We start from the raw sequence: 21962 nt of genomic DNA, 5'->3' as shown, positions 1-21962 counted from the left end.
TGAGATGAATAAATGCATTGTTGGTAAATTGCTGTGATCTACGAGGAATAAAACATTTGGGGATGTGGTGTTATCGGAAGATAATCAACTCTGAGGTGATGAGAGTAACTTCATCACACCATCCAGGAATTGAATATTTTCCTCTTCCAGCTCCACACACAGTGTGTTATTCGTTACTCATCCACCCAGCAGCACTGTCGCAGATATTCCGGATTTATTCTCCTGTACCAGAGCTGCGTTCTGTGTAAATCTGAGTTTAATCCACTCTGCTGTAATTCCTGTTTTTATTGACTGACTTGAGGTCATTGGCTGCTAACGAGTCACTAAAACATTATACAGCATGCTGTTCTTGAGGCATTTTTTCACTAATACGAATGTGTTTCAGGAGAAGTTTGTATGACTTGTCAATCAAATTAGCTCCGCCCCAGGTCATAGTTATGTCACAGTAAAGTGCATGAGTGAGTTTCTGCTAGATATTTTGATAAAGCAGAATGAAAATGAGATATTAAAGTTTCAGGTCGCAGTGTCGGTCCAGGTTTTCACTCGGAATAAATGATGTGATCTTATTGTACAATATTACACTGCAGGACGTCACGCGCGTCTCAGATTAGATCGGACTGTAATGAATTTATCACATCGGTTCACACCTGCTTCGCTTCTGTCTGTCTGTCTGTCTGTCTGTATCTGTCTATCTCTCCATCTGTCTGTCTCTGTTTCTCACTGACTCTCTCTGTCTATCTGTCTCTCACTCTGTACGTCTGTCTGTCTCTCCATCTGTGTGTGTGTTTCTGGCTGTGGCTCTGTGCTCTCTCTGTCTCCCCGCGGTGAGGCGGTGCTGTTCTCTTCTCTTCTCCTCTCTTCTCTTCTGTCTCGGTCTTTTCTCTGCTGTTGGTTAGTGAAAGTGTGTCGTTGCGGATTCTGCGATAAACCGGGAGAGAAACTGCAGCAGAGCCGCCGAGTCCCGGTCAGTGAGAGAGAGAGAGAGAGAGAGTGTGTGAGAGTGTGTGTGTGTGTGAGAGAGAGAGAGAGAGAGAGAGAGAGTGAGTGTGTGTGTGTGTGTTTACAGATTTCACTGTTTCTCAGCATTTGTTCGGTACTGCGCGTGCTCCACTGTAGCGGCTGTGTGTGTGTGTGTGTGTGTGAGAGAGAGAGAGAATGTGAGAGAGAGTGTGAGAGTGTGTGTGTGTGTGTGTGTGTGAGAGAGAGTGTGAGAGTGTGTCTGTGTGTGAGAGTGTGTGTGTGTGTGTGTGAGAGAGAGAGAGAGAGAGAGAGAGAGAGTGTGTGTGTGTGTGTGAGAGTGTGTGTCTGAGTATGTGAGAGTGTGTGAGAGAGTGTGTGTGTGTGTGTGTGTGTGTGTGAGAGAGAGAGTGTGTGTGTGTGTGTGAAAGAGAGATTGTGTGTGTGAGAGAGTGTGAGAGTGTGTGTGAGTGTGAGAGAGAGAGAGAGAGAGAGAGTGTGTGAAAGAGAGATTGTGTGTGTGAGAGAGAGAGTGTGTGTGAGAGAGTGTGTGAGAGAGAGTGTGTGAGAGAGTGTGTGTGTGTGTGTGTGTGAGTGTGAGTGTGTGAGAGAGTGTAATGGAAGTGTAGCATTAGTGACTGCTGAGGAAGTCTGGATCCGCCCGCGTGTCATCATGAATCCGCTGTGCGGTGTGAGTTCGGGTTTAATGCGGTTCGGGTTTAATGCGGTTCTACTGCGTGACCAGAAAACACACACCAACCGGGCGGATTGATTTAAAGATCAGATGTGTGAGGTGTGTGTGTGAGGTGTGTGTGTGAGGTGTGTGTGTGTGTCTGTAAGAGAATATTTTGTAGTGTATATTTTTGTTGTTGTTAATTTTGTGCGGAAAAGTTTACAGAAAAACAAAAAAAATCCTCCACCGAAGCCCCAAACACAGAGTCTTGGGCTGGGGTTCGGTGAGTCCAGGTAAGGCTGGGGTTCGGTGAGCTCCAGGTAGGGCTGGGGTTCGGTGAGTCCAGGTAAGGCTGGGGTTCGGTGAGCTCCAGGTAGGGCTGGGGTTCGGTGAGCTCCAGGTAAGGCTGGGGTTCGGTGAGCTCCAGGTAGGGCTGGGGTTCGGTGAGCTCCAGGTAAGGCTGGGGTTCGGTGAGCTCCAGGTAGGGCTGGGGTTCGGTGAGCTCCAGGTAGGGCTGGGGTTCGGTGAGCTCCAGGTAAGGCTGGGGTTCGGTGAGCTCCAGGTAGGGCTGGGGTTCGGTGAGCTCCAGGTAAGGCTGGGGTTCGGTGAGCTTCAGGTAAGGCTGGGGTTCGGTGAGCTCCAGGTAGGGCTGGGGTTCGGTGAGCTCCAGGTAAGGCTGGGGTTCGGTGAGCTCCAGGTAGGGCTGGGGTTCGGTGAGCTCCAGGTAAGGCTGGGGTTCGGTGAGCTCCAGGTAGGGCTGGGGTTCGGTGAGCTCCAGGTAGGGCTGGGGTTCGGTGAGCTCCAGGTAGGGCTGGGGTTCGCTGAGCTCCAGGAAGGGCTGGGGTTCGGTGAGTCCAGGTAGGGCTGGGGTTCGCTGAGCTCCAGGTAGGGCTGGGGTTCGGTGAGCTCCAGGTAGGGCTGGGGTTCGGTGAGCTCCAGGTAAGGCTGGGGTTCGGTGAGCTCCAGGTAGGGCTGGGGTTCGGTGAGCTCCAGGTAGGGCTGGGGTTCGGTGAGCTCCAGGTAAGGCTGGGGTTCAGTGAGCTCCAGATAGGGCTGGGGTTCAGTGAGCTCCGGGTAGGACAGAGGAGGAGCACTGAGGCTCTCAGGACCCAAAATCCCCAAGATGGCTAAAGTCTAGAATCAGGACGAAAAAGAAACACGTGTGTTGGACAGAAGAAGCCCCAGGCTGTTTAAAACACCAGCTGAGACATGAAGCTCCTAAATTGGGCAAAAGAAGCTGCAGCATGGATATGAGACATGCTTTAGTGAACATTAGAAGCTCCAGGATGGACAGAAGAAGTCCTAATGTGGATATTAGAAGTCCCATGATGGACATGTGAAGTGTTTGGTGGACATGAGGAGCCCCAGGGTGGACAGAACAAATTACCAGTTGGACACGAGCCCCAAGTTGGACACAAGAAGTTCATGTTATATAGAAGAAGTTCCAGCTTCAGCTTGGGTAAGAGGTTTGAGGCTATAGTGGTGCTTGAAAGTTTGTGAACCCTTTAGAATTTTCTATATTTCTGCATAAATATGACCTAAAACATCATCAGATTTTCACACAAGTCCTAAAAGTAGATAAAGACAATCCAGTTAAACAAAGGAGACAAAAATGTTATACTTGGTCATTTATTTATTGAGGAAAATGATCCAATATTACACATCTGTGAGTGGCAAAAGTATGTGACCCTTTGCTTTCAGTATCTGGTGTGACCCCCTTGTGCAGCAATAACTGCAACTAAACGTTTGCGGTAACTGTTGATCAGTCCTGCACACCGGCTTGGAGGAATTTTAGCCCGTTCCTCCGTACAGAACAGCTTCAACTCTGGGATGTTGGTGGGTTTCCTCACATGAACTGCTCGCTTCAGGTCCTCCCACAACATTTCCATTGGATTAAGGTCAGGACTTTGACTTGGCCATTCCAAAACATTAACTTTATTCTTCTTTAACCATTCTTTGGTAGAACGACTTGTGTGCTTAGGGTTGTTGTCTTGCTGCATGACCCACCTTCTCTTGAGATTCAGTTCATGGACAGATGTCCTGACATTTTCCTTTAGAATTTGCTGGTATAATTCAGAATTCATTGTTCCATCAATGATGGCAAGCTGTCCTGGCCCAGATGTAGCAAAACAGGCCCAAACCATGATACTACCACCACCATGTTTCACAGATGGGATAAGGTTCTTATGCTGGAATGCAGTGTTTTCCTTTCTCCAAACATAACGCTTCTCATTTCAACCAAAAAATTCTATTTTGGTCTCATCTGTCCACAAAACATTTTTCCAATAGCCTTCTGGCTTGTCCACATGATCTTTAGCAAACTGCAGATGAGCAGCAATGTTCTTTTTGGAGAGCAGTGGCTTCTCCTTGCAACCCTGCCATGCACACCATTGTTGTTCAGTGTTCTCCTGATGGTGGACTCATGAACATTAACATTAGCCAATGTGAGAGAGGCCTTCAGTTGCTTAGAAGTTACCCTGGGGTCCTTTGTGACCTCGCCGACTATTACACGCCTTGCTCTTGGAGTGATCTTTGTTGGTCGACCACTCCTGGGGAGGGTAACAATGGTCTTGAATCTCCTCCATTTGTACATAATCTGTCTGACTGTGGATTGGTGGAGTCCAAACTCTTTAGAGATGGTTTTGTAACCTTTTCCAGCCTGATGAGCATCAACAACGCTTTTTCTGAGCTCCTCAGAAATCTCCTTTGTTCGTGCCATGATACACTTCCACAAACATGTGTTGTGAAGATCAGACTTTGATAGATCCCTGTTCTTTAAATAAAACAGGGTGCCCACTCACACCTGATTGTCATCCCATTGATTGAAAACACCTGACTCTAATTTCACCATCAAATTAACTGCTAATCCTAGAGGTTCACATACTTTTGCCACCCACAGATATGTAATATTGGATCATTTTCCTCAATAAATAAATGACCAAGTATAATATTTTTGTCTCATTTGTTTAACTGGGTTCTCTTTATCTACTTTTAGGACTTGTGTGAAAATCTGATGATGTTTTAGGTCATGTTTATGCAGAAATATAGAAAATTCTAAAGGGTTCACAAACTTTCAAGCACCACTATAGATCAAAGAACCTGCAGTTTGGGAAAAGCCAAGGCTTGGACAGAAGAAGGCCCAGGTTGGGAAAAGCACACCTGACAGAAGGAGTCTCTGGTTGGACAGGAGAATGATCAGATATCATCAGTATTCTCTTGTCAGATTTGAGATTTTCATACCACATTGTACGTCAAATTTCTTGATTAGGTTTGGTTTAAAACAGGAGGTTGTGGAGAATCAGGGTCACCAGATTCACTGATTTCGATGCAGTTCACTATCAATCTTAAATGGTGAATAAATACTAATATTAATTAGGAAATAAGGAGACGTACGGACAGTCATCTTTGGCACGTGGTTATTTTGGCATCATGGCATGTGTCCTCAGAGAACATGTTTCTATGTAGTGTCCGGGTTTGACCCTGTAACCCGGTGCATCTTTGGAGTGCTGCTGCTTGATAAGGGTCAGAGGTCAGGCCTGAGGCATGCCGTGTTGTCAGGAAACAGAGCGTGTTGAGTTCAGCATGAATCTCAGCTGCTCTCAGTCCTCTCACACACACACACACACACACACACACACACACACACACACACACACAGAGCCTTGCCTCTTGTAGTATACTCTATTATGCAGTGTTGCTTTAATGCACTCTGTAGTACAATAGCGTGTGGTTTGAGACACGGCCTCCGTTCCTTGTTAATCCGAACCTGCAGCTGTTGGTTTAACGAGACGTCTGGCTGCTGAGTCGGACCTTCCTCCTTCTTCTTTTACCTTTTAACTCTGCTGGAGTGTGTGAGTCACGACATGACTGCATGCAAAGCTCTGTGGATCTTATATACATGTGTGTGTGTGTGTGTGTGTGTATATATATGTTTGTCTTTTGCTTCCAGGGCTACAACAATCAGTCTGCAAAAAATCAGACTGGAACGTGTGAAAAACAGCATTAATGTTGCTAAAAATGAGCGAGAGGATATAGCTGGGCTTCAAAGCCACTGAGATGCACGTATGGACACAATGTCAGATGAGAAGAAAGCGCACTAAAATTGGGGGAAAAATGCAAGGTAAATCAAAACGAATGAATCAGAAAATTAGTGAATCAGCGATTTCAGAGACTTGTGGAATAAAGGAGTGAATCAGGGAGTTAATGACAATCATGGAATAAATTGAAGAAAATGAAAAAGAATGACTCATAAAGCTAGTGAGTCATGGAGTTAACGAGGTAATCCTAGAAAAAACGAGTGAATCAGAGACTGAAAGATTGAATCATGGAGTAAATGAGTGAATGAGAGCTTAAACGTGCAAGGAACAAGTGAAGCAGGGAGTAAATAATAAATGAATCAATTAGTGTCTTAATGAGTGAATCAGTATCTTAATGATTGAATCAGTGTCTTAATAAGTGAATCAGTATCTTAATGAGTGAATCAGTATCTTAATGATTGAATCAGTGTGTGAATGAGTGAATCAGTGTCTTAAGGATTGAATTAGTGTCTCAAAAAGTGAAACAGTGTCTTAACGAGTGAATCAGTGTCTTAACGAGTGAATCAGTGTCTTAACAAGTGAATCAGTGTCTTAACGAGTGAATCAGTGTCTTAACAAGTGAATCAGTGTCTTAATGAGTGAATCAGTGTCTAAAGGATTGAATCAGTGTCATAACAAGTGAATCAGTATCTGAAGAATTGAATCAGTGTCTTAAGGATTGAATGAGTGTCTTAATGAGTGAATCAGTATCTTAATGATTGAATCAGTGTCTTAAGGATTGAATCAGTATCTTAATGAGTGAATCAGTATCTTAATGAGTGAATCAGTGTCTTAATGAGTGAATCAGTATCTTAATGATTGAATCAGTGTCTTAATGAGTGAATCAGTATCTTAATGAGTGAATCAGTATCTTAATGATTGAATCAGTGTCTTAATGAGTGAATCAGTATCTTAATGATTGAATCAGTATCTTAATGATTGAATCAGTGTCTTAATGAGTGAATCAGTGTCTTAATGATTGAATCAGTGTCTTAATGAGTGAATCAGTATCTTAATGATTGAATCAGTATCTTAATGATTGAATCATTATCTTAATGAGTGAATCAGTGTCTTAATGATTGAATCAGTGTCTTAATGAGTGAATCAGTATCTTAATGATTGAATCAGTATCTTAATGATTGAATCAGTGTCTTAATGAGTGAATCAGTATCTTAATGATTGAATCAGTGTCTTAATGATTGAATCAGTATCTTAATGATTGAATCAGTGTCTTAAGGATTGAATCAGTGTCTTAATGATTGAATCAGTGTCTTAAGGATTGAATCAGCATCTTAATGAGTGAATCGGTATCTTAATGATTGAATCAGTGTCTTAAGGAATGAATCAGTATCTTAATGATTGAATCAGAGTCTTAAGGATTGAATCAGCATCTTAATGAGTGAATCAGTATCTTAATGATTGAATCAGTGTCTTAAGGATTGAATCAGTGTCTTAATGATTGAATCAGAGTCTTAAGGATTGAATCAGCATCTTAATGAGTGAATCAGTATCTTAATGATTGAATCAGTGTCTTAAGGATTGAATCAGTATCTTAATGATTGAATCAGTGTCTTAATGATTTAATCAGTATCTTAATGATTGAATCAGTGTCTTAAGGATTGAATCAGCATCTTTATGAGTGAATCAGTATCTTAATGATTGAATCAGTGTCTTAAGGAGTGAATCAGCGTCTTAAGGATTGAATCAGCATCTTAATGAGTGAATCAGTGTCTTAAAGATTGAATCAGTGTCTTAATGAGCAAATCAGTATCTTAATGAGTGAATCAGTATTTTAATGATTGAATCAGTGTCTTAAGGATTGAATCAGCATCTTAATGAGTGAATCAGTGTCTTAAGGACTGAATCAGTATCTTAATGATTGACTCAGAGTCTTAAGGATTGAATCAACATCTTAATGAGTGAATCAGTATCTTAATGATTGAATCAGTGTCTTAATAATTGAATCAGTATCTTAATGATTGAATCAGTGTCTTAATGATTGAATCAGTATCTTAATGATTGAATCAGTGTCTTAAGGATGGAATCAGTGTCTTAATGAGTGAATCAGTGTCTTAATGATTGAATCAGTATCTTAATGATTGAATCAGTGTCTTAAGGATTGAATCAGCATCTTTATGAGTGAATCAGTATCTTAATGATTGAATCAGTGTCTTAAGGAGTGAATCAGCGTCTTAAGGATTGAATCAGCATCTTAATGAGTGAATCAGTGTCTTAAAGATTGAATCAGTGTCTTAATGAGCAAATCAGTATCTTAATGAGTGAATCAGTATCTTAATGATTGAATCAGTGTCTTAATGATTGAATCAGTGTCTTAAGGATTGAATCAGCATCTTAATGAGTGAATCAGTATCTTAATGATTGAATCAGTGTCTTAAGGAGTGAATCAGTATCTTAATGATTGAATCAGTGTCTTAATGAGTGAATCAGTATCTTAATGATTGAATCAGTGTCTTAAGGAGTGAAACAGTGTCTTAATGATTGAATCAGTGTCTTAATGAGTGAATCAGTATCTTAATGAGTGAATCAGTGTCTTAAGGATTGAATCAGCATCTTAATGAGTGAATCAGTATCTTAATGATTGAATCAGTGTCTTAAGGATGGAATCAGTGTCTTAATGAGTGAATCAGTGTCTTAATGATCGAATCAGTATCTTAATGATTGAGTCAGTGTCTTCAGGATTGAATCAGTGTCTTAATGAGTGAATCAGTATCTTAATGAGTGAATCAGTGTCTTAATGAGTGAATCACTATCTTAATGATTGAATCAGTGTCTTAATGATTGAATCAGCGTCTTAAGGATTGAATCAGTGTCTTAATGAGTGAATCAGTGTCTTAATGATTGAATCAGTGTCTTAAGGATTGAATCAGTGTTTTAATGAGTGAATTAGTATCTTAATGATTGAATCAGTGTCTTAAGGAGTGAATCAGCGTCTTAAGGATTGAATCAGCATCTTAATGAGTGAATCAGTGTCTTAAAGATTGAATCAGTATCTTAATGAGTGAATCAGTATTTTAATGATTGAATCAGTGTCTTAAGGATTGAATCAGCATCTTAATGAGTGAATCAGTATCTTAATGATTGAATCAGTGTCTTAATGAGTGAATCAGTATCTTAATGATTGAATCAGTGTCTTAAGGAGTGAATCAGTATCTTAATGATAGAATCAGTGTCTTAAGGAGTGAAACAGTGTCTTAATGATTGAATCAGTGTCTTAATGAGTGAATAAGTATCTTAATGAGTGAATCAGTGTCTTAAGGATTGAATCAGCATCTTAATGAGTGAATCAGTATCTTAATGATTGAATCAGTGTCTTAAGGATTGAATCAGTGTCTTAATGAGTGAATCAGTATCTTAATGATCGAATCAGTATCTTAATGATTGAGTCAGTGTCTTAAGGATTGAATCAGTGTCTTAATGAGTGAATCAGTATCTTAATGATTGAATCAGTGTCTTAATGATTGAATCAGTGTCTTAAGGATTGAATCAGTGTCTTAATGAGTGAATCAGTGTCTTAATGATTGAATCAGTGTCTTAAGGATTGAATCAGTGTTTTAATGAGTGAATCAGTATCTTAATGATTGAATCAGTGTCTTAATGAGTGAATCAGTATCTTAATGATTGAATTGGTGTCTTAAGGATTGAATCAGTGTCTTAATGAGTGAATCAGTATTTTAATGATTGAATCAGTGTCTTAATGAGTGAATCAGTATCTTAATGATTGAATCAGTATCTTAATGATTGAATCAGTGTCTTAATGAGTGAATCAGTATCTTAATGATTGAATCAGTGTCTTAATGAGTGAATCAGTATCTTAATGATTGAATTGGTTTCTTAAGGATTGAATCAGTGTCTTAATGAGTGTATTAGTGTTTTAAGAATTGACTCAGTCTCTTAATAAGCGAATCAGTGTCTTAAGGCAGCATTTCTCAACCTTTTTTCAGTCACGACACCCTTCAGAAGTATGCAAATTCTCAAGGCACCCCCATATAAAATATACGCAGTCACGCTGACCCCGGCAGTGACATTGTGACATGGGAAAGGGGGCCGTGAGACAAATTTTGATGATGCATGAGGCAGCGATGATCTGCATTAGTGTAACTATCGTTTTATGGAATTTTAATTCTCATCTCATTATCTGTAGCCGCTTTATCCTGTTCTACAGGGTCGCAGGCAAGCTGGAGCCTATCCCAGCTGACTACGGGTGAAAGGCGGGGTTCACCCTGGACAAGTCGCCAGGTCATCACAGGGCTGACACATAGACACAGACAACCATTCACACTCACATTCACACCTACGCTCAATATACACTACGTTCAGACTGCAACCTGAAACGACCCATATCCGATTTGTTGTGAAATCCGATTTTTTTGTTAGGCCGTTCACATTACCAATTATATGAGACTTGTATGCGATCTCCAATATGAACGGAAAACGACCCAAAAGTGTCCCGCATGCGCAAATTGACACGTAATAAGCACATCTACGTAATACGTAAACAAAAAAAAAAGCGCACTCTTCAAGTTGAATGATTTCTTTGTTTGTTTGTTTGTTTGTTTGTTTGTTTGTTTGTTTAATTATCTGGTTAGTGTTAAAGTGTGAGGTCTCGGTGTGTTTTTGTTTCTGAACTGAAATGAAAACGTGTAGCCTGGTAACGAGGGTTGACTCCTAAATGTCTCTCTAATTTCTATATAAGTGCACTACATGTTACTAGGAAGTAATGGATTTTTAAACTCTATATAGTGCACTCGAGCTTCAGTAGGCAGTCATTTGGGATGCGGCCGCTGTATTACCAAACTCTTCATTCAGGCTTAATAATTTGCACATATTTATTTCGTCATATTAATAAACTTTTTCTACATTTTTATAAATATTTATTTAGATTGTTTATAGCCAGCTGAATTCTGCAACTTCTCTCAGCGCTGGCTCAAGGTGCAGAAACACCAGTGCAGTTTGCTATGGAGATGAGGCGAGACCTGGCGATGTGGTACAGGATGGTTTAAGTTATAAATCAGTTATAGAAACTGTTTTATTTAATCAGGCTAACAGATCAACATCCAGGTCCCTACCAAATCCACCATTAGCTTGATCAATTCTATAAAAGTCTATTTAAATTCTGAAAACTGTACAAATGTTGTTGTTTTCCACCAAAGAGGCGGGATTAGCCAACGCAGAATAGTGACGTTTGTCTCTTGTTGATGACGTGTAGGTCACATGAATGCGACCTGTCCGGTCAGACTGCAGTCGCATGTGAAAATATCGGATATGCATCGGATTTAGGACCACATATCCAAGCGGCCTGGGTCGCATGTGAAAAAATCGGATCTGTGTCGTTCAGATTGTCAATAACAAATCGGATACAGGTCGCATATGGGCAAAAAAATCGGATATGGGTCGTTTCAGGGTGCAGTCTGAACGTAGCCTTAGAGTCACCAGTTAACCTAACCTGCATGTCTTTGGACTGTGGGGGAAACCGGAGCACCCGGAGGAAACCCACGCGGACACGGGGAGAACATGCAAACTCCGCACAGAAAGGCCCTCGCCGGCCACGGGGCTCGAACCCGGACCTTCTTGCTGTGAGGCGACAGCGCTAACCACTACACCACCGTGCGGGGAATTTTAATTCATTTTATTTATTTCAGTGTTAGAATATATAATTTTTGACGGCACCCATAACAAAGCCAGACGGCACCCTGGGGTGCCATTGAGAAAGGCTGTCTTAAGGATTAAATCAGCATCTTAATGAGTGAATCAGCGTCTTAAGGATTGAATCAGTGTCTTAATGAGTGAGTCAGCGTCTTAAGGATTGAATCAGTGTCTTAATGAGTGAATCGGTGTCTTAATGAGTGAATCAGTGTCTTAACGAGTGAATCGGTGTCTTAATGAGTGAATTGGTGTCTTAAAGAGGGAATCAGTATCTTAATGATTGAATCAGTGTCTTAATGAGTGAATCAGTGTCTTAATGAGTGAATCAGTGTCTTAACAAGTGAATCGGTGTCTTAATGAGTGAATTGGTGTCTTAAAGAGGGAATCAGTATCTTAATGTTTGAATCAGTGTCTTAATGAGTGAATCAGTGTCTTAATGAGTGAATCAGTGTCTTAATGAGTGAATCAGTGTCTTAATGAGTGAATCGGTGTCTTAAAGAGGGAATCAGTATCTTAATGATTGAATCAGTTTCTTAAGGATTGAATCAGCATATTAATGAGTGAATCAGTGGTTTAATTAGTTAATGTCTTAACAAGTGAAGTATCATCTTAATGGATGAATCACTGTCTTACTGAACAAATCAGCACTTTAACAACTGATTTAGTGCCATAACGAGTGAATCTGATTCATAATAAGTGAAGCAGCAGCTTAATGAATGATGTAATGTTTTAGTTAATGAATCAGAGAATCAGGCTGTGTGTGTGGGGGGGGTTATTATTTTTTCTAACTACTCCAATTCGCATATTTAAGACTTTGAAGGAAATGAATAGAATTTGAATAGAGATTCGTTTATTTTAATTTCTGTTCCTCAGTGACCTTTTCCTGCAGAGTGAGAGAAAAATCTGCAGTTCTGGAATCTGCTTTTCACCATACGCCCTTTAAATTTCATTTCCTGTGTGTGTGTGTAATTTAATTAAAACATGGGCATCACCATGGTAACTGTCTGTCTAATCTGCTATGTTGAATATCTGCATGGTAACTGAAGGACTGTATTACTAAAATCAAACATACACTGTCCACTTTATTAGGAACACCTGCACATTCACGCAGTCATCTCATCAGCCAATCGTGTAGCAGCAGTACAGTGCAGATACAGACCAAGAGCCTCAGTGAACATCTCTGTGACCTCTGTGTGACTTCAGATTTCTGTTCATGGCTGACAGGAATGGAACCCGACATGATCTTCGGCTGTTTTTAGCTCATCCACCTCAAGGATTTTTGTGTTGTGTGTCCTGATTGGCTGAGAGCTGTATGGTGTGTTCTGATTGGCTGAGAGCTGTACGGTGTGTTCTGATTGGCTGGAAGAATCATAATGGGGTGAAATATGGAAAAAATATCATGGATAGATGGATGGATGGATGGATGGATGGATGGATATCATATTGTGATCCAATATTGCTAAAATGCTAAGCAGCCGTAAACACCATCACACACTCAGATGCTATTCTTCGTGTCTAAAATTGTTTGGAGATAAACTTGTTAAACCACCACTTTTCCTTTCAGTAAGGTTATTTCTGTGCGCTTGTCCTGTAAGCACACTTTTATTTTTATTCTAATGCCTTATATAGACATAAAGACACGGTTCCTTTGCATTTTTTTCTCTCGGTTCCTCCATCTGCCTGATAACGTCAGCGGTTCTGTGATGACCGAGCCTTTAGTGATCCATCATCACGTTCTCCACTGTGCTTTTACAGATCTGGGCCTTCAGAGCTTCAGTGATGTGGATCGAGTTACATGTTTGAAGAGAAAACGTGAACAAAAAGAAAAGCGTCGGTGTTTTTATTTGATGTTTTGTGAATGATGTCATCGTTTCAGCTCATGGCAGTCTGTGACATTAATCTGTTAGCAAGCAGGATACAGTTACACACCATCACTTAGCACTAATATATTAACAGGACGGTGTGTTCTGATTGGCTGAGAGCAGTACAGTGTGTTCTGATTGGCTGATAGAAGCACAGAATTTTCTGATTGGCTGAGAGCAGTACAGTATGTGCTGATTGGCTGAGAGCAGTACAGTGTGCTCTGATTGGCTGAGAGCAGTATATTGTGCTCTGATTGGCTGATAGAAGTATGGCATGTTCTGACTGGCTGAGAGCAGTACAGAGTGCTATGATTGGCTGAGGGCAGTATGGCATGCTCTGATTGGCTGAGAGCAGTACGGCGTGCTCTATTTGGCTGAGAGCAGTACGGCGTGCTCTGATTGGCTGAGGGCAGTATGGTGTGCTCTGATTGGCTGAGAGCAGTATAGTGTGTTCTGATTGGCTGAGAGCAGTACAGTGTGCTCTGATTGGCTGAGAGCAGTACAGTGTGCTCTGATTGGCTGAGGGCAGTTGTTGGGGTTTAAATAGGGACAGATAGCCCAGTTGGAAGCTGGTTTGTTTTTCATTGGGGTGAGCTGCTGTTTTTAGAATGAATGGCACAGAACCAGACGCTAGACGAGTATTTACGAGGTGAGAAGTAGGTGCAGCAATATCCTACTGGCATGATGATGCATTACATTTCTTGGATAACTCTGTAGGAAAAGATGGAGAGACCTCAGGATGAGAAAACCTGGACTGGAGAAGAAAGGCAGTGGAAAAAGTTTGTAAATTGAGTCAATTTTAGTAAAAGTAAAAACGTAGAAATGAGTCAGAGCTCATCGGATCCCGAGAGAGCAGTTACAGAGGGGGTTCATTTGTTAATGACGGGACGAGAATCTCAGCTCGACACTGATAACAGGAGAAAAGCAGACGGAATGTTCAGTGCTGAAATATTGGCAGAACAAAAAAAAATGCTGTGTGTTGAGTTGAACCCTATAAACAGTCGTTCCCTTGGCAGCATGTTCCTGAGAAACCACACAGAAGCATAAACTCTTCTATTCTGAAGATCACGAACAGTTCCAGCTTCACTTCTGACTGTTAGAAAGCGCTGACACTGGAGACTCCTTCCAGAAACGTTAAGAAACATCTCCTTACTTAAAGAAAACTTCATCGCATTACTGATTTTTAAAAATCCGCTTATTATTATCCGCTGTACATGTCCCTGTGATTGAGCCGTTACTATGGAAACAATAACGCATCAGTATGAGTGCATTCATATAAACCTGCACTACTGTCAAAGCTACTGTTATAGAAAATAAATCAACACCTTCTGACCAATCAGAGTGCAGAATTCTGCAGCTTACAAAGCGACATCTCTGAAGTGGTTTTCATGTGGTGCCTTATGTAATACAGTCATCATGTTTCGTGTTCTTCCTGTGCTCTCGCTGCTTCCGCTCTGTGGTGCCTGTTGACCTTTGACTTCTGACCCCTCAAGCCTTGACCAGTACAGGGGGAACAGACCCTAATAGACTGTGCAGCGAGTGGCACATTTTTTCACTGCCTCAGTCACAGAGAGGCATTCTTCCTGTGCCAAATTCCCTCAGCGGGAAAAAAGAAAGAGGGGAAAAATGGAGGGGAAAAAGAGAGAGAGAGGTCTTTGTGTGGCTTTAGTTGTGTGGTTTTTTATTGTTGCCGTGTGAATGAAGAGAGCAGCGACTGTGTGTTTATTCCTGATTTACAGTGGAAGTAAATGAATCTTACATGCTGTGGGTAATTGGTAAAATTATTGCTGCTCTTTAAGAGATTAGTGGGGGGAAAAAGGCAAAAAGACAAAGATATGTTTGGAAAAAATAATTGTTAAAACACAACTATAAAACTATACTACAGTATCTCTATATGTTTAAAAACATTCTTATGTGTTCACTTATTTTTGCTTATTAAAGGGTGCCAGTAATTATGGAGATGACTCTATGTGTCATAATGTGTGTATTAAACGCATCACTGAAAAACAAAGCAAAGCAGTACACTTCCATGTCGTACACTACACACACACACACACACACACACACAGTGTGCTTATTTAGATACTGCAGTTACGTGCTATCATTGATAATGAGAAAAGAAATAATTTAGCATTTAATCTTTTGAATTAGCATTCATTCATTGAAGTGAATTGAAACACTCGGAAAGCTGATTATAAATGAGGAAAATTTATATTTCTAACCAATGCACAACTCTGTGTGTGTTTTCCTGCGTTGCCATCTGAGCAGAACACAATGAGTGCTAGCCGCTAAACTGTTTAGCACATAAAGAGATTTTTTTCCTTTCCAAAACATGACCTTTCCCTCCCTCTCTCTCTCTCTCTCTCTCTCTCTCTGTCTCTCCCTCCCTACTGAGTGCACTACTGTGAGTGCTCCTGCACTAACACATATTCATACACAAGCTAGCACACGCTCACACACCCATTTTCATTCAGGGAAGGCACACACCCTGTGTGTGTGTGTGTGTGTGTGTGAGAGAGAGAGGGCTGAGATTGTTCTTGCTGAATTTACCACACTCGGTTTCATTTTAAGGCTGCATGCCTCAGGCCGGACTCGACCTCTGACCTCTGACCCTTATCACACAGAACTCCACAGAGGCAGCAGGTCAAAGGGTCAAACACACACACAAAACAGATTTAGTAACTCTGTCTGTCTGTTTCTTTGTCTGTCTGTCTGTCTGTCTGTCTCTTTATCTGTTTCTTTCTCTGTCTGTCTGTCTCTGTCTGTCTGTCTGTTGGTCTCTTTCTCTGTCTGTCCGTCTGTCTGTCTGTCTTTTCTCTCAGGATTTCCTGCAGACCCCATTATATTGAATAGAAAAGGAAAGATGAAGAGGATGTTTACATTCACTCAAGAAACAAAGCTCTCACACACACACACACACACACACACACACACACACACTGACATTGCATTAAGTAACACTACTAGAACACATCATGCTGTGACACGCTGTTCGGAGACAGGAGCATGCTGCTGGAGGTTACTGATACTCCACTTCCACCAACACGATCCAGGTGCTGGTTCTGGGCTGGTGCTGGTTCCACCTGAGAACCATCTGTGACTCGGTTTGCTTTTCCATGAGCTCAAGAGCCACCACAGAGCCACATCATTGTATACGGCTGTATACATCTCCACTTTCCCAGCCGTGCTAGCGTCGTTAACGGCAACAATGCAGGACCACATCGTCTCTTCTTCCTCTTCTTCTTCTTCTTCTTCTTCTTCTTCAGATTAGTCAGACTAGACACTACACAAGTGCTGTGTTCAGATCGTCCACTTGTCCATTAGCTGGTGCTATGTTTTGGACACTAGCTGGATGTTATGCTGCTACATAATTATGCTCACATCTGTGTGTGTGTGTGTGTGTGTGTGTGTGTGTGTGTGTGTGTGTGTGTATTATTGTTCCTGGGCTGCATTACTGAACTAATATAATGATGCTTTTCCTTCAGTCTTTCTCTAACTAGTTACCATGGCTACAAGAACACTTCACTGCGAATGGAGAGGGAGAGAGAGAGAGAGAGAGAGAGGGAGGGAGTTTTCTTTATGAATTTGTCTGGATAAACAGAATAAATAAACGAAGTGACATGGCTACAGAGAGTTGAGGTAAAAAGCTTCCATCTGTCTGTTAAACATTTGAGGGAATTGTTTATACTCCTGATAAATTCGTCATGGTTACAGCAAGTTAATGATTAAATCACCTGAGGTCGAATCACTGCGGAGACTCTGGATTGGATTGTGAGGTCGTTTATCGACAGTGTCCTCTCAGCGTCCCTGAACATGAGCGTATCGCATGTTTACCGGATCGTAATCATGAACTGCGAATGATATTTGAACACCAGGTAATGAAGGGGCGGAGCTAAAGCAGGAACAACTTTTTTGTATGTTATGTGACATTATGTGATACATAGGACTTAAAAAGACAACTTATAAAATGAATTTTCAGCTAATTTGTATTAAAATGAGGCTAAAATGCATGTTAAAATAATTTTTTTTTTGCTGGAAGTGTTTAGTGTTCTTTTATCTGGAATGTGTAGAGCTGAGAATGTCCTCATAAAACAACTAAAACATAAAACCTTGTAAAAAAAAAGAACAATGAAAATCAAAAAGTTAAACATTTACAAAAGACGTGATTAGACGGTTATAAAGAGCGAAAACATTCTGTGTGTCATATCAAGTGTTTTTTTTTTTCAACACTGCAGCCCCAAACACACTGATTCACTTCATGCACTCAAGTCGATTCAGAGTTAAATAATTTTTGCAATGAGAAAGTGATTCAAGTATGGAAAGGTTTCTCATCTCATCTCATTATCTGTAGCCGCTTTATCCTGTTCTACAGGGTCGCAGGCGAGCTGGATCCTATCCCAGCTGACTACGGGTGAAAGGCGGGGTTCACCCTGGACAAGTCGCCAGGTCATCACAGGGCTGACACATAGACACAGACAACCATTCACACTCACATTCACACCTACGCTCAATTTAGAGTCACCAGTTAACCTAACCTGCATGTCTTTGGACTGTGGGGGAAACCGGAGCACCCGGAGGAAACCCACGCGGACACGGGGAGAACATGCAAACTCCACACAGAAAGGCCCTCGCCGGCCACGGGGCTCGAACCCAGGACCTTCTTGCTGTGAGGCAACAGCGCTAACCACTACACCACCGTGCCGCCCATGGAAAGGTTTGATTTGAGTTATTTTTTTATCAACCTATTTATGATTAATACTTATTTTCTTTAGCTTTTATTTTATTTTTTTTAAATGAATGAGTTTTTATGCAGGCGGCACGGTGGTGTAGTGGTTAGCGCTGTCGCCTCACAGCAAGAAGGTCCGGGTTCGAGCCCCGTGGCTGGCGAGGGCCTTTCTGTGCGGAGTTTGCATGTTCTCCCCGTGTCCGCGTGGGTTTCCTCCGGGTGCTCCGGTTTCCCCCACAGTCCAAAGACATGCAGGTTAGGTTAACTGGTGACTCTAAATTGAGCGTAGGTGTGAATGTGAGTGTGAATGGTTGTCTGTGTCTATGTGTCAGCCCTGTGATGACCTGGCGACTTGTCCAGGGTGAACCCCGCCTTTCACCCGTAGTCAGCTGGGATAGGCTCCAGCTCGCCTGCGACCCTGTAGAACAGGATAAAGCGGCTACAGATGATGGATGGATGGAGTTTTTATGCACCTGAGCGAACGTAAGAAATATGTTCTTTTTGGTTTGTGGTCACAAAAGACTCACTTTCCCTCTGATTCACACTTGACAAACGGAAAACAATAAACATCTCTAACTTTAATTTAAGATATTTGCTTGTATTATACTTGTTCATCAGAAATGGAAAAATTAAAATCAAATATGTTTTAAAAATGAAACCTACTTCGGTCTTTTAAGTGCACTGAGCTTTCTATCATTCTGTCTTTCTGTCTTCGACATTGTGGATGTAAACTTGCTCAATCTGCTGACTCTGTCTCCTCTTCTGACCCTGAATCTGGTCACATGGCCACTTTAACCTCATCATCGCGTTTCTTATTAAAACTGGAGTGTGTGGACTGAAAGCACGTCAAGTTTAGCCAGCTGCGCAAACTGTGTGTGTGTTTAATGACCTGTTCGTTTAAGTGATTAGAGTGAGAGTTTTGACAGATTATAATTACTGCACATGATTATAATGAGGGTAATTATGGAATATGGAACACAGAGGGTGTGTGTAGTTAAAACTGATGCCCTGAAGTGTGTGTGTGTGTGTGTGTGTGTGTGTGTGTGTGTGTGTGTGTGTGTGTGTGTGTGTTCATTCTGAGGTAATGATCCAACATCCAATGTTCTGACCTTGGTTTCTTTAATAAGCATGACATTATTTTTTTAAATAAAATTATGTCATTCATGTTTGTTTTTTTTGGCAGTGATTTTATGGGCTGTGTTCCAAATACCATTATATTCCTACACTGACAGTGTACACATACCAGTACACACTACACTACATGGTGCACTATGGATCAATAGATATAACAGAGTATTATTTCTGACCCATGTGCTTCTGTATAGATTAGTGACGGGACGGTGGGAGAGAAGAGTGCTACGTAGTGTGCACTTCTTAGCACATGAGGGTGAAATGTGGGCTTGCAGGGTGTTTACCTGTGAGACGCTGCTGACTCGGGAGAAGCGTGTGTTTAGGATGGGTGTAACAGGGTGTGTTGGTCTGCTGTAAATCCTCCTAAGAGACAGGAGCAACGATTACATTGTTATTTCCAGTCGAGTGTTTAGCGTGATTACAGACTTTCACTGCTGAAATGTTAACAATAAGACAACAGATGGAAGCAACTTCGTGTGGGCGTGGCTTTAAGACCAAGACAGGAATGTGGGTGTGTCCTTGAGTCAGTATATGAGAATGAGAGAGGCTATGAGTTGGCATGTATTTGAATCCATATATGGAAATGGGAGGGTATCTAAGTGGACATAAATAGGAATGTGGGTGTGTCCTTGGGTAAATGGAAAAGGGAGTGCCTTCGTGTGGGTGTGTCTTTGAGTCCGCATATGCAAATGAGAGGGGCTCTGAGTCCATATCAGGAAATGGAAGTCGCCATAAGTGGGTGTATCTTTGAGACCATATATAGAAAGAGAGCAGCTCTGAGTGGGTGTGTCATTGACTGCATATACAGAAATGAGTGGGTGTGGCTTGACAACCATAGATGGGAATGGGTGGGTGGGTGAATACTTGAGACGATGTATGGGAATGTGAGAATATGTGAGTGGGTGTTTTTGAGTCCTTATAAGGAAATGGAAACAGCTCTAAGTAGGCGTGTCCTTGAATTCATGGAAATAGAAGCAGCTCTGAGTGGGCAAGTCTTTGAATCCATATATGTAAATAGAGCAGCAGAGTGGGCGTGTCTTTGAGTCCCTATAAAGAAATGGAAACAGCTCTAAGTAGGCGTGTCTTTGAATCCATATATGTAAATAAAAGCAGTGCTGAGTGGGCGTGTCTTTTAATCTACATGTGTAAAAGGAAGCAGCTCTGAGTGGGCGTGTGTTTGAATCAATATATAGAAAGAGAGTAATCTGAGTGGGCGTGTCTTTGAGACCATATATGTAAATAGAAGCAGCTCTGAGTGGGCATGTCTTTGAATCCATATATGTAAATAGAGCAGCAGAGTGGGCGTGTCTTTGAGTCCTTATAAAGAAATGGAAACAGCTCTAAGTAGGCGTGTCTTTGAATCCATATATGGAAATAGAAGCAGCTCTGAGTGGACGTGTCTTTGAATCCATATATGTAAATAAAAGCAGTGCTGAGTGGGCGTGTCTTTTAATCTACATGTGTAAAAGGAAGCAGCTCTGAATGGGTGTGTCTTTGAGACCATATATGTCAATGGAAGCAGCTCTGAGTGGGTGTGTCTTTGAGTTCCTCTCTAGAAACTGGAGAGACTCTAACTGGGTGGGTGTGTCTTTTAAGTTTCTATATGGAAAGAGTGGCTCTGAGGGGGCGTGGATTATGATTCTAGATAGATAGATAGATAGATAGATAGATAGATTGATGGATTGATGGATTGATTGATTGATTTACTTTATTGATCCCAAACAGTGAAAGCAGAAATGATACAGAAATGAGAGAGGTTCTGAGTGGGTGTGTCTTTCAGAGTCCAGTTGGGAATATGTGTGTGTGCGTTTGAGTCAGCATAGGGGGCGGTGTCTGTTGTGGGAAAGTGGAAGACGTGTTAATATTTTCACTATTAAAATTCGACAAACTGCCTCTTTTTTGCAAACTGCATGGAATTAATCTGTGTTTATTTTCCACAGGAGTGAAGATGAAGCCCAGCACCGAGCTGTAAGACACCTGAGCAGGTAAAGCAGCAGCACCAGGCCTCTCCATTTCATTTCATTTTATTAACCCATGTGTCAGAGAGAACATCTGGACTAGAACATCTGGAGCAGTCTGGGTATGAGTGATGCTAGATGTTTATCTGCACTGGATCTGCTCTATAATGTTTCAGAAGGCTTCCACTGCTTGTTAGCTCCATTAGATTCGTCTCTCCAGGCACCAGACATGTGTTGGACTGCACTCAAATCTCATCAGTCAGGGCGGCTCGGTGTGTGTTTCATGTTGGCTCTGAGTCATGTGGGTGTGTGTGAGACACAGAGAGAGAGAGAGAGAGAGGGAGAGAGAGATGAGTGTAAAAAATAAAGTGATCCTCTGTCTAATGGGAAATTTCTCACAAGTGAGGTAACTTTCATATTTGGGATATTCCTCACACACACACACACACACACACACACACACACACACACACTAAGAAGAGAAGATAATACACAGCTTTGTCTGCAGTGTGAACTGTGTGTTCGCTCTGACATGGAGCAGATGTTATGAAGCGTCCGTATGTGCTTCATTGATTCACTGATTTTATTTTAATAAGGCGTGTTTTGAGTTTTATGGTTGGAGTTTTGTGCGTCAGTCATAAAAACTCTTCATCCAACAGAGCGACGTGATTCCAGATGGAAATATGATTAGCTGTGCGATTTTCCTCTGATTTATGCAGCCCTTTTCCTCTCCATCATACTGCACTTCAGATTCAGACGCAATTCCTCTCGTCCCAGACTCCCTCACAAACCCACCCACCCACACACACACACGCACACGCACACACACACACCCACACACACACACGCACACGCACACACACACACACACACACATCCCTACAGGAAATAACGAGGATTAAAGAGCTCATGGAA

At 41.6% G+C, this 21962-nt stretch overlaps 1 protein-coding gene across 1 annotated transcript in view; it reads left to right on the top strand.

Annotated features, from left to right (window-relative positions):
* The first annotated feature begins 859 nt into the window (after positions 1–859).
* The window catches only part of ppp2r3a (protein phosphatase 2, regulatory subunit B'', alpha), a 143002-nt gene continuing 121899 nt past the window's right edge, over positions 860–21962 (top strand). The window contains exons 1-2 of the mRNA XM_060897933.1: positions 860–964; positions 21030–21074. The gene's annotated coding sequence lies outside the window, so the exon portion shown is untranslated. The remainder of the gene's footprint in view (positions 965–21029; positions 21075–21962) is intronic.

The sequence above is a fragment of the Neoarius graeffei genome, chromosome 17 (assembly GCF_027579695.1).
Source record: "Neoarius graeffei isolate fNeoGra1 chromosome 17, fNeoGra1.pri, whole genome shotgun sequence".
NCBI lineage: Eukaryota > Metazoa > Chordata > Actinopteri > Siluriformes > Ariidae > Neoarius > Neoarius graeffei.
This window is presented reverse-complemented; position numbering and strand designations above follow the sequence as displayed.